The 10,507-nt window shown below is 45.6% G+C and overlaps 1 long non-coding RNA gene across 1 annotated transcript; it reads right to left on the reverse strand.

The window, feature by feature from the left end:
- Positions 1-4,348: 4,348 nt before the first annotated feature.
- Positions 4,349-10,138, reverse strand: LOC137361886 (uncharacterized). Its single transcript, XR_010972328.1, has 3 exons — positions 10,068-10,138; positions 9,943-9,974; positions 4,349-6,347 (listed from the first exon to the last, which is right to left on the reverse strand). It is a non-coding gene; the product is annotated as an uncharacterized lncRNA (long non-coding RNA).
- Between the last annotated feature and the right edge of the window lie 369 nt (positions 10,139-10,507).

A 10,507-nucleotide genomic window follows, 5' to 3' on the forward strand; every position in this document is an offset into this window, starting at 1 on the left:
TCAGACCCTCAGGAAGCTGAATTTTAAAGTGTTCTCATTGTTGTCATGTAGGGAAACTGTGCAGGCTATTTGTACACAGCAAGATCCCAAAAGAAGCAAAATGATAACAGCCAGCAATCCCTCCTCTCCCCTTCTGATTCCCTCACTCTCCTGCATCACTCTCCCTCCTGTTCCTCTCACTCAGAGAGAAATCCACTCTGCGAACTGACTCTCAAGCTAAAATGGCTGCCGTATGTTTCATTTCACCCTCAGATTTACAAATTTGTTGTTAAAAACACCAAGGAATCTACACTCAGACCCTCAGGAAGCTGAATTTTAAAGTGTTGTCATTGTTGTCATGTAGGAAAATTGTTCAGGCTATTTGTACACAGCAAGATCCCAAAAGAAGTAAAATGATAACAGCCAGCTATCCCTCCTCTCCCCTTCTGATTCCCTCACTCTCCTGCGTATCTCTCCCTCCTGTTCCTCTCACTCCGAGAGAGAAATCCACTCTGCGAACTGACTCTCAAGCTAAAATGGCTGCCGTATGTTTCATTTCACGCACAGATTCAGAAAATTCTTGTAAAAACACCCAGGAATCCACACTCAGACCCTCAGGAAGCTGAATTTTAAAGTGTTCTCATTGTTGTCATGTAGGAAATGCAACAGGAGATTTGTACACAGCAAGATCCCAAAAGCAGCAGTGTAATAACAGCCAGCCATCCCTTCTGATTCCCTCACTCTCCTGCATCTCTCTCCCTCCTTTTCCTCTCACTCAGAGAAATCCACTCTGCGAACTGACTCTCAAGCTAAAATGGCTGCCGTATGTTTCATTTCACCCTCAGATTTACAAATTTGTTGTTAAAAACACCAAGGAATCCACACTCAGACCCTCAGGAAGCTGAATTTTAAAGTGTTCTCATTGTTGTCATGTAGGAAATGTTCAGGGCATTTGTACACAGCAAGATCCCAAAAGCAGCAGTGTGATAACAGCCAGCTATCCCTCCTCTCCCCTCTGATTCCCTCACTCTCCCTCCTGTTCCTCTCAGTCAGAGAGGGAGAGAAATCCACTCTGCGAACTGACTCTCAAGCTAAAATGGCTGCCGTATGTTTCATTTCACCCTCAGATTCACAAACTTCTTGTAAAAACACTGAAGAATCCACACTCAGACCCTCAGGAAGCTGAATTTTAAAGTGTCCTCATTGTTGTCATGTAGGAAAATTGTGCAGGCTATTTGTTCACAGCAAGATCCCAAAAGAAGCAAAATGATAACAGCCAGCAATCCCTCCTCTCCCCTTCTGATTCCCTCAGTCTCCTGCGTCTCTCTCCCTCCTGTTCCTCTCACTCAGAGAGAGAAATCCACTCTGCGAACTGACTCTCAAGCTAAAATGGCTGCCGTATGTTTCATTTCACCCTCAGATTTACAAAATTCTTTTTAAAAACACCAAGGAATCCACACTCAGACCCTCAGGAAGCTGAATTTTAAAGTGTGCTCATTGTTGTCATGTAGGAAATTTGCAGGGCAAGATCCCACAAGCAGCAGTGTGATAACAGCCAGCTATCCCTCCTCTCCCTCTCTGATTCCCTCACTCTCCTGTTTGTCTCACTCAGAGAGGGAGAGAAATCCACTCTGCGAACTGACTCTGAAGCTAAAATGGCTGCCATATGTTTCATTTCACCCTCAGATTCACAGAATTCTTGTTAAAACACCAAGGAATCCACACTCAGACCCTCAGGAGGCTGAATTTTAAAGTGTCCTCATTGTTGTCATGTAGGAAAATTGTGCAGGCTATTTGTTCACAGCAAGATCCCAAAAGAAGCAAAATGATAACAGCCAGCAATCCCTCCTCTCCCCTTCTGATTCCCTCACTCTCCTGCGTCTCTCTCCCTCCTGTTCCTCTCACTCAGAGAGAGAAATCCACTCTGCGAACTCACTCTCAAGCTAAAATGGCTGCCGTATGTTTCATTTCACGCACAGATTCAGAAAATTCTTGTAAAAACACCCAGGAATCCACACTCAGACCCTCAGGAAGCTGAATTTTAAAGTGTTCTCATTGTTGTCATGTAGGAAATGCAACAGGAGATTTGTACACAGCAAGATCCCAAAAGCAGCAGTGTAATAACAGCCAGCAATCCCTTCTGATTCCCTCACTCTCCTGCATCTCTCTCCCTCCTTTTCCTCTCACTCACAGAGAAATCCACTCTGCGAACTGACTCTCAAGCTAAAATGGCTGCCGTATGTTTCATTTCACCCTCAGATTTACAAATTTGTTGTTAAAAACACCCAGGAATCCACACTCAGACCCTCAGGAAGCTGAATTTTAAAGTGTTCTCATTGTTGTCATGTAGGAAATGCAACAGGAGATTTGTACACAGCAAGATCCCAAAAGCAGCAGTGTAATAACAGCCAGCAATCCCTTCTGATTCCCTCACTCTCCTGCATCTCTCTCCCTCCTTTTCCTCTCACTCACAGAGAAATCCACTCTGCGAACTGACTCTCAAGCTAAAATGGCTGCCGTATGTTTCATTTCACCCTCAGATTTACAAATTTGTTGTTAAAAACACCCAGGAATCCACACTCAGACCCTCAGGAAGCTGAATTTTAAAGTGTTCTCATTGTTGTCATGTAGGAAATGCAACAGGAGATTTGTACACAGCAAGATCCCAAAAGCAGCAGTGTAATAACAGCCAGCAATCCCTTCTGATTCCCTCACTCTCCTGCATCTCTCTCCCTCCTTTTCCTCTCACTCACAGAGAAATCCACTCTGCGAACTGACTCTCAAGCTAAAATGGCTGCCGTATGTTTCATTTCACCCTCAGATTTACAAATTTGTTGTTAAAAACACCCAGGAATCCACACTCAGACCCTCAGGAAGCTGAATTTTAAAGTGTTCTCATTGTTGTCATGTAGGAAATGCAACAGGAGATTTGTACACAGCAAGATCCCAAAAGCAGCAGTGTAATAACAGCCAGCAATCCCTTCTGATTCCCTCACTCTCCTGCATCTCTCTCCCTCCTTTTCCTCTCACTCACAGAGAAATCCACTCTGCGAACTGACTCTCAAGCTAAAATGGCTGCCGTATGTTTCATTTCACCCTCAGATTTACAAATTTGTTGTTAAAAACACCAAGGAATCCACACTCAGACCCTCAGGAAGCTGAATTTTAAAGTGTTCTCATTGTTGTCATGTAGGAAATGCAACAGGAGATTTGTACACAGCAAGATCCCAAAAGCAGCAGTGTAATAACAGCCAGCAATCCCTTCTGATTCCCTCACTCTCCTGCATCTCTCTCCCTCCTTTTCCTCTCACTCACAGAGAAATCCACTCTGCGAACTGACTCTCAAGCTAAAATGGCTGCCGTATGTTTCATTTCACCCTCAGATTTACAAATTTGTTGTTAAAAACACCAAGGAATCCACACTCAGACCCTCAGGAAGCTGAATTTTAAAGTGTTCTCATTGTTGTCATGTAGGAAATGTTCAGGGCATTTGTACACAGCAAGATCCCAAAAGCAGCAGTGTGATAACAGCCAGCTATCCCTCCTCTCCCCTCTGATTCCCTCACTCTCCCTCCTGTTCCTCTCAGTCAGAGAGGGAGAGAAATCCACTCTGCGAACTGACTCTCAAGCTAAAATGGCTGCCGTATGTTTCATTTCACCCTCAGATTCACAAACTTCTTGTAAAAACACTGAAGAATCCACACTCAGACCCTCAGGAAGCTGAATTTTAAAGTGTCCTCATTGTTGTCATGTAGGAAAATTGTGCAGGCTATTTGTTCACAGCAAGATCCCAAAAGAAGCAAAATGATAACAGCCAGCAATCCCTCCTCTCCCCTTCTGATTCCCTCAGTCTCCTGCGTCTCTCTCCCTCCTGTTCCTCTCACTCAGAGAGGGAAAGAAATCCACTCTGCAGGGACAGAGAGATCTGGGATTTCATTTGCGTCACTTTTTTTATATCGGGAAGATTCAATTTGGGGCTTGGAGTCTTGTCAGTTGAATCGAGCTTCATCGTGAAAAGTTTTAGCAAACGTGTTGGGAAATGTGTCCAAAGCTGTTTCCATTCAGACATTCCTGCATTGGGGAAGTGTGAGCTATCTTTGCAGAGACAGGAAATAGGGGGTGTTTGAATGGACCTGTAGCTTTTGGTTGATGCAATAAGGTGAGAATTTGAATTGTGTCCCTTGCAGATACACAGAATGGAAGTTATTTACAGAACACCACATGAAGTAGTTTACCAATGTCTGACAAACTTCAAAGACTTCAGACACATGGAAGAAGTGGAGAATGGAACAATATTCAAAAAAAACCCTGAGACAGTCAGACAAGAGGAGGAGGAGGAGGGAAATGAATCTGTGTTTATGTTTTAATTTGAAGACCCCCCCAGGAACAGAGTTACATTTAAATACTTCCCCAGGAACAGAGTCACATTTAAATACTTCCCCAGGAACAGAGTCACATTTAAATACTTCCCCCGGAAGAGTCACATTTAAATACTTCCCCCGGAAGAGTCACATTTAAATACTTCCCCCGGAAGAGTCACATTTAAATACTTCCCCAGGAACAGAGTCACATTTAAATACTTCCCCAGGAACAGAGTCACATTTAAATACTTCCCCAGGAACAGAGTCACATTCAAATACTTCCCCCGTTTACAGAGTCACACTTAAATACTTCCCCAGGAACAGAGTCACATTTAAATACTTCCCCAGGAACAGAGTCACATTTAAATATTTCCCCCGTTTACAGAGTCACACTTAAATACTTCCCCAGGAACAGAGTCACATTTTAATACTTCCCCCGTTTACAGAGTCACACTTAAATACTTCCCCAGGAACAGAGTCACATTCAAATACTTCCCCCGTTTACAGAGTCACACTTAAATACTTCCCCAGGAACAGAGTCACATTTAAATACTTCCCCAGGAACAGAGTCACATTTAAATAGTTCCCACGTTTACAGAGTCACATTTAAATACTTCCCCAGGAATAGAGTCACATTTAAATAGTTCCCCCGGAAGAGTCACATTTAAATAGTTCCCCCGTTTACAGAGTCCCATTTAAATAGTTCCCCCGTTTAGAGTCCCACATTTAAATAGTTCCCCCGTTTACAGAGTCCCACATTTAAATAGTTACCCCGTTTAGAGTCCCACATTTAAATAGTTCCCCCGTTTACAGAGTCCCACATTTAAATAGTTCCCCCGTTTAGAGTCCCACATTTAAATAGTTCCCCCGTTTACAGAGTCCCACATTTAAATAGTTCCCCCGTTTACAGAGTCCCACATTTAAATAGTTCCCCCGTTTAGAGTCCCACATTTAAATAGTTCCCCCGTTTACAGAGTCCCACATTTAAAGATTTCCCCCGTTTACAGAGTCCCACATTTAAATAGTTCCCCCGTTTAGAGTCCCACATTTAAATAGTTCCCCCGTTTACAAAGTCCCACATTTAAATAGTTCCCCCGTTTAGAGTCCCACATTTAAATAGTTCCCCCGTTTAGAGTCCCACATTTAAATAGTTCCCCCGTTTACAAAGTCCCACATTTAAATAGTTCCCCCGTTTACAGAGTCCCACATTTAAATAGTTCCCCCGTTTACAGAGTCCCACATTTAAATAGTTCCCCCGGACTCTGTTCGACGGCGGCTGATGACGACACGCAAACATGGCGGCCGATGACGTCTCCTTCCCGCCAGGGCGTCAGTGTGAGCTCTGATTGGCTGCCTCTCCCCACGTGTCTGGAGATCAAGGGTCAGAAAAAAGGCGCCAGCCGAGATTCCCCGGTTTCGGGTGGGGTCGGCACCAGATTCTTAAAGGGACCCAACATGGAGAGACAGAGCGAGTAATAGAGAGGGAAATAGAAATATTCCCACTCCCCCTGGGTCACAAGGAGACAGGCAGAGATAGAAAGGATGTTGAGAGATACAGAGATAGGGATTTAAAGATGTGAAGAAACACAAGTTAGGAAGAAGGTTCAGGGAACAAGTTGCAGCAAGAGATGGAGAGAGAGAGAGAGAGAGAGAGAGGGGGAAATGTAGGGAATTACATTGACTGTCCTGGAGCAGCTCTTCCCAAACTATTCCCTTTGGGAGCAAACACTCCAACCCCCTCCCTCGTGGATAAAATAAATCCACAGACCCCCCCCCCGGAAAACATCAAATCAAAATAGTGCGGATACTGGAAATGTGAAATAAAAAGTGTGTTCGAAATACTGAGCATTTGCAGCACTTTGTTTTTCTATCAGCCCCGTTTTCTGCTCTGTATGTAGAAATGAATTTGACAATGACACATATCTATTTATTATTATTTTCCCTCCCTTGTCTGAGAATTCCACGCGGCCAAAAGATTCTCCCTCTGCATCGTCCGAAAAGATTCTCCTTGGGAATAAGAGAAATAAAATTGATTCAAACACAGCAAAGCATTTTTGAAGAGAAATAAAACACAGCGAGAGCCCAGAGCTCTTTCTCTCACACACTGACATAAAACAATCTCTCAGTGACTCCCCGTCTTCCAAATACATCCCTCGACACAGAGCCAGAGACTGGGAAGCGTGGATGTGTTTACCCTGTCCTTTCCTGCTCTCTCTCTCTCTATTTGTGTGTGTGTGTGTGTCTCTCTCTCTCTCTCAGCCTGCCTGTGTGTGTCTCTCTCTCACTCTCAGCCTGCCTGTGTGTCTCTCTCTCTCTCTCTCAGCCTGTCTGTGTGTGTGTCTGTCTCTCTCTCTCTCTCAGCCTGCCTGTGTGTCTCTCTCTCACTCTCAGCCTGCCTGTGTGTGTGTCTCTCTCTCACTCTCAGCCTGCCTGTGTGTGTGTCTCTCACTCTCAGCCTGTCTGTGTGTGTCTCTCTCTCCCTCTCTCAGCCTGTCTGTCTCTCTGTGTAATCTGCCAACTCCAGCACAGCAGGAGTCCAGGAATTGCCCAAGGTTACACAAACACTCTCTCAGCAACACCCAATTCCAGACAAATAAGAGTTATAAACCGAAGGATCAAAGGATTGAGACAGCAACCTCCACCTCTGTGTGTGTGTGCGTGTCAGTCTCTGTATCTCTCTCTGTTCCTATCTCATTCTCCCCCTGTCTCTCTCCCTATCTGATTCTCTCCCCCTCTGTCCATGATTCTGTCTCTCTCTCTCTCTCTCTCACACACCTTTTCTGCTTCTCTCTATTTCTCTCTCCCTCCATCTCTCCTTCTCCCTCTTTTTCTCTCTCTCCCTTTGTCGGTCTCTCTCCAGCTCCCTTTGTAGTCTATTTGTGTCCTCCTCAAAGTTTACTGTCTCTCTCTGTCTCTCTCTCCCCCTCACCCCAATGCACCAGTTAAGAATGTATTTGACCACGCCTCTGTTTATATGATACTCGGCCCTGTTTCTGGTATAAAAATGTTTAAAAAGTGTTTTAAAATGGGTGAAGTGTCTGTGGGATCCCCTCCATTTTATATGTACAGGTGGAACACCCTCTATTTTATACGTAGAGAGGTATCTCCCTCCATTTTATGTGTAGAGGGGGATTCTCCCTCCATTTTACGTGAAGGGGAGAATTCTCCCTCCATTTAACGTGCAGGGGGGTATTCTACCTCCATTTTACGTGAAGGGGGGATTTTCCCTCCATTTTACGTGAAGGGGTGGATTCTCCCTCCATTTTACGTGAAGGGGTGGATTCTCCCTCCATTTTACGTGAAGGGGTGGATTCTCCCTCCATTTTACGTGAAGGGGTGGATTCTCCCTCCATTTTACGTGAAGGGGAGAATTCTCCCTCCATTTAACGTGCAGGGGGGGATTCTACCTCCATTTTACATGAAGGGGGGATTTTCCCTCCATTTTACGTGAAGGGGTGGATTCTCCCTCCATTTTACGTGAAGGGGTGGATTCTCCCTCCATTTTACGTGAAGGGGTGGATTCTCCCTCCATTTTACGTGCAGGGGGGGATTCTCCCTCCATTTTACGTGCAGGGGGGGATTCTCCCTCCATTTTACATGCAGGGGGGGATTCTCCCTCCATTTTACATGCAGGGGGGGATTCTCCCTCCATTTTACATGCAGGGGGGGATTCTCCCTCCATTTTACATGCAGGGGGGGATTCTCCCTCCATTTTACGTGCAGGGGGGGATTCTCCCTCCATTTTACGTGCAGGGGGGGATTCTCCCTCCATTTTACGTGCAGGGGGGATTCTCCCTCCATTTTACGTGCAGGGGGGGATTCTCCCTCCATTTTACGTGCAGGGGGGGATTCTCCCTCCATTTTACGTGCAGGGGGGGATTCTCCCTCCATTTTACGTGCAGGGGGGGATTCTCCCTCCATTTTACGTGCAGGGGGGGATTCTCCCTCCATTTTACGTGCAGGGGGGGATTCTCCCTCCATTTTACGTGCAGGGGGGATTCTCCCTCCATTTAACGTGCAGGGGAGAATTCTCCCTCCATTTAACGTGCAGGGGGGATTTCTCCCTCCATTTAACGTGCAGGGGGGGATTCTCCCTCCATATTACGTGCAGGGGGGGATTCTACCTCCATTTTACGTGAAGGGGGGGATTCTCCCTCCATTTTATGTGCAGGGGGGATTCTACCTCCATTTTACGTGCAGGGCGGGAATTCTCCCTCCATTTTATGTGCAGGGCGGGATTTAAACGGAGCTTTACTCGGTTTCTAAACCGTGCGGTACGTTCTTCGAGAGTGTTCGACGGGACAGGGTAGACGTGGAGAAATGATTCCTTCCGAGTGTTTTTTTATACGCGATGAGGGTTTCTACCACCCTTTCAGGCTGTGAATTCCAGTTCCCTACCTGGGTGAAAAAATTAGCCCTCATCTCCCTTCCAATTACTTGAATTGTCTGCGAAGGGAAATGGGTCCTTCCTATCTATCCACTCTATCTCAGCCCATCGTCATTTTATACACTTCAATTAAATCTCGCCTCAGTTCCAAAGAAAACAATTCCAGCCTGTTCCAATCTTTCCTCCTATATGTCGTGGTCAAACTAGAGCTTTCTACAGTTCGAGCATAACCTCGCTGCTCTTATATTCTGTACATAAGCCAATAAAGGAAAGTTCAGTCGACAATCCGGCAGGAAAAACTATCAGCGGTCGTCACAGGGCAAGAGGAGTGTGAATGAGTAAACTTTGAACACAGCGGTGTGAATGAGTAAACTTTGAACACAGCGGTGTGAATGAGTAAACTTTGAACACAGCGGTGTGAATGAGTAAACTTTGAACACAGCGGTGTGAATGAGTAAACTTTGAACACACCGGTGAGAATGAGTAAACTTTGAACACACCGGTGTGAATGAGTAAACTTTGAACACACTGGTGAGAATGAGTAAACTTTGAACACACCGGTGCGAATGAGTAAACTTTGAACACAGCGGTGCGAATGAGTAAACTTTGAACACAGCGGTGCGAATGAGTAAACTTTAAACACAGCGGTGTGAATGAGTAAACTTTGAACACAGCGGTGTGAATGAGTAAACTTTGAACACACCGGTGTGAATGAGTAAACTTTGAACACAGCGGTGTGAATGAGTAAACTTTGAACACAGCGGTGTGAATGAGTAAACTTTGAACACAGCGGTGTGAATGAGTAAACTTTGAACACACCGGTGTGAATGAGTAAACTTTAAACACAGCGGTGTGAATGAGTAAACTTTGAACACACCGGTGTGAATGAGTAAACTTTAAACACAGCGGTGTGAATGAGTAAACTTTGAACACAGCGGTGCGAATGAGTAAACTTTGAACACAGCGGTGCGAATGAGTAAACTTTGAACACAGCGGTGCGAATGAGTAAACTTTGAACACAGCGGTGCGAATGAGTAAACTTTGAACACAGCGGTGCGAATGAGTAAACTTTGAACACAGCGGTGCGAATGAGTAAACTTTAAACACAGCGGTGTGAATGAGTAAACTTTAAACACAGCGGTGTGAATGAGTAAACTTTAAAACCACACAGAGTTTGTCACTAAGTCATGGAAAATACATTGCACTATTACTGACCTTTACTCCAGTCCCTCAATCTTACTTCATTTCTGGGGAGAGAGAATTGTTATCAGATTCACCCATCATTTCAAACACAAATATTAACTCCCGTTGTAGTCAGCGGGACGAGGTGCCGATCGTACCCGCGAATTGGATCCCGAATCCCCGCAGGATTTGGTGGTCCGACCCGATAGATTTCAAAGTCCCTCCCGGGCGGATCCCGAAGGTCCGAGATAGCGGAGAAAACCGAGTCTGAGCTCAGGCTTCCATGAAACCCATTGTAGTCAATGGGGGAACCGGACAGCGGGACGAGGTGCCGATCGTACCCGCGAATTGGATCCCGAATCCCCGCAGGATTTGGTGGTCCGACCCGATAGATTTCAAAGTCCCTCCCCGGGCGGATCCCGATCGTCCGAGATAGCGGAGAAAACCGAGTCTGAGCTCAGGCTCCATGAAACCCATTGTAGTCAATGGGGGAACCGGACAGCGGGACGAGGTACCGATCGTACCCGCGAATTGGATCCCGAATCCCCGCAGGATTTGGTGGTCCGACCCGATAGATTTGAAAGTCCCTCCCCGGGCG

The sequence above is a fragment of the Heterodontus francisci genome, unplaced genomic scaffold (genome assembly GCF_036365525.1).
Source record: "Heterodontus francisci isolate sHetFra1 unplaced genomic scaffold, sHetFra1.hap1 HAP1_SCAFFOLD_1707, whole genome shotgun sequence".
Lineage (NCBI taxonomy): Eukaryota > Metazoa > Chordata > Chondrichthyes > Heterodontiformes > Heterodontidae > Heterodontus > Heterodontus francisci.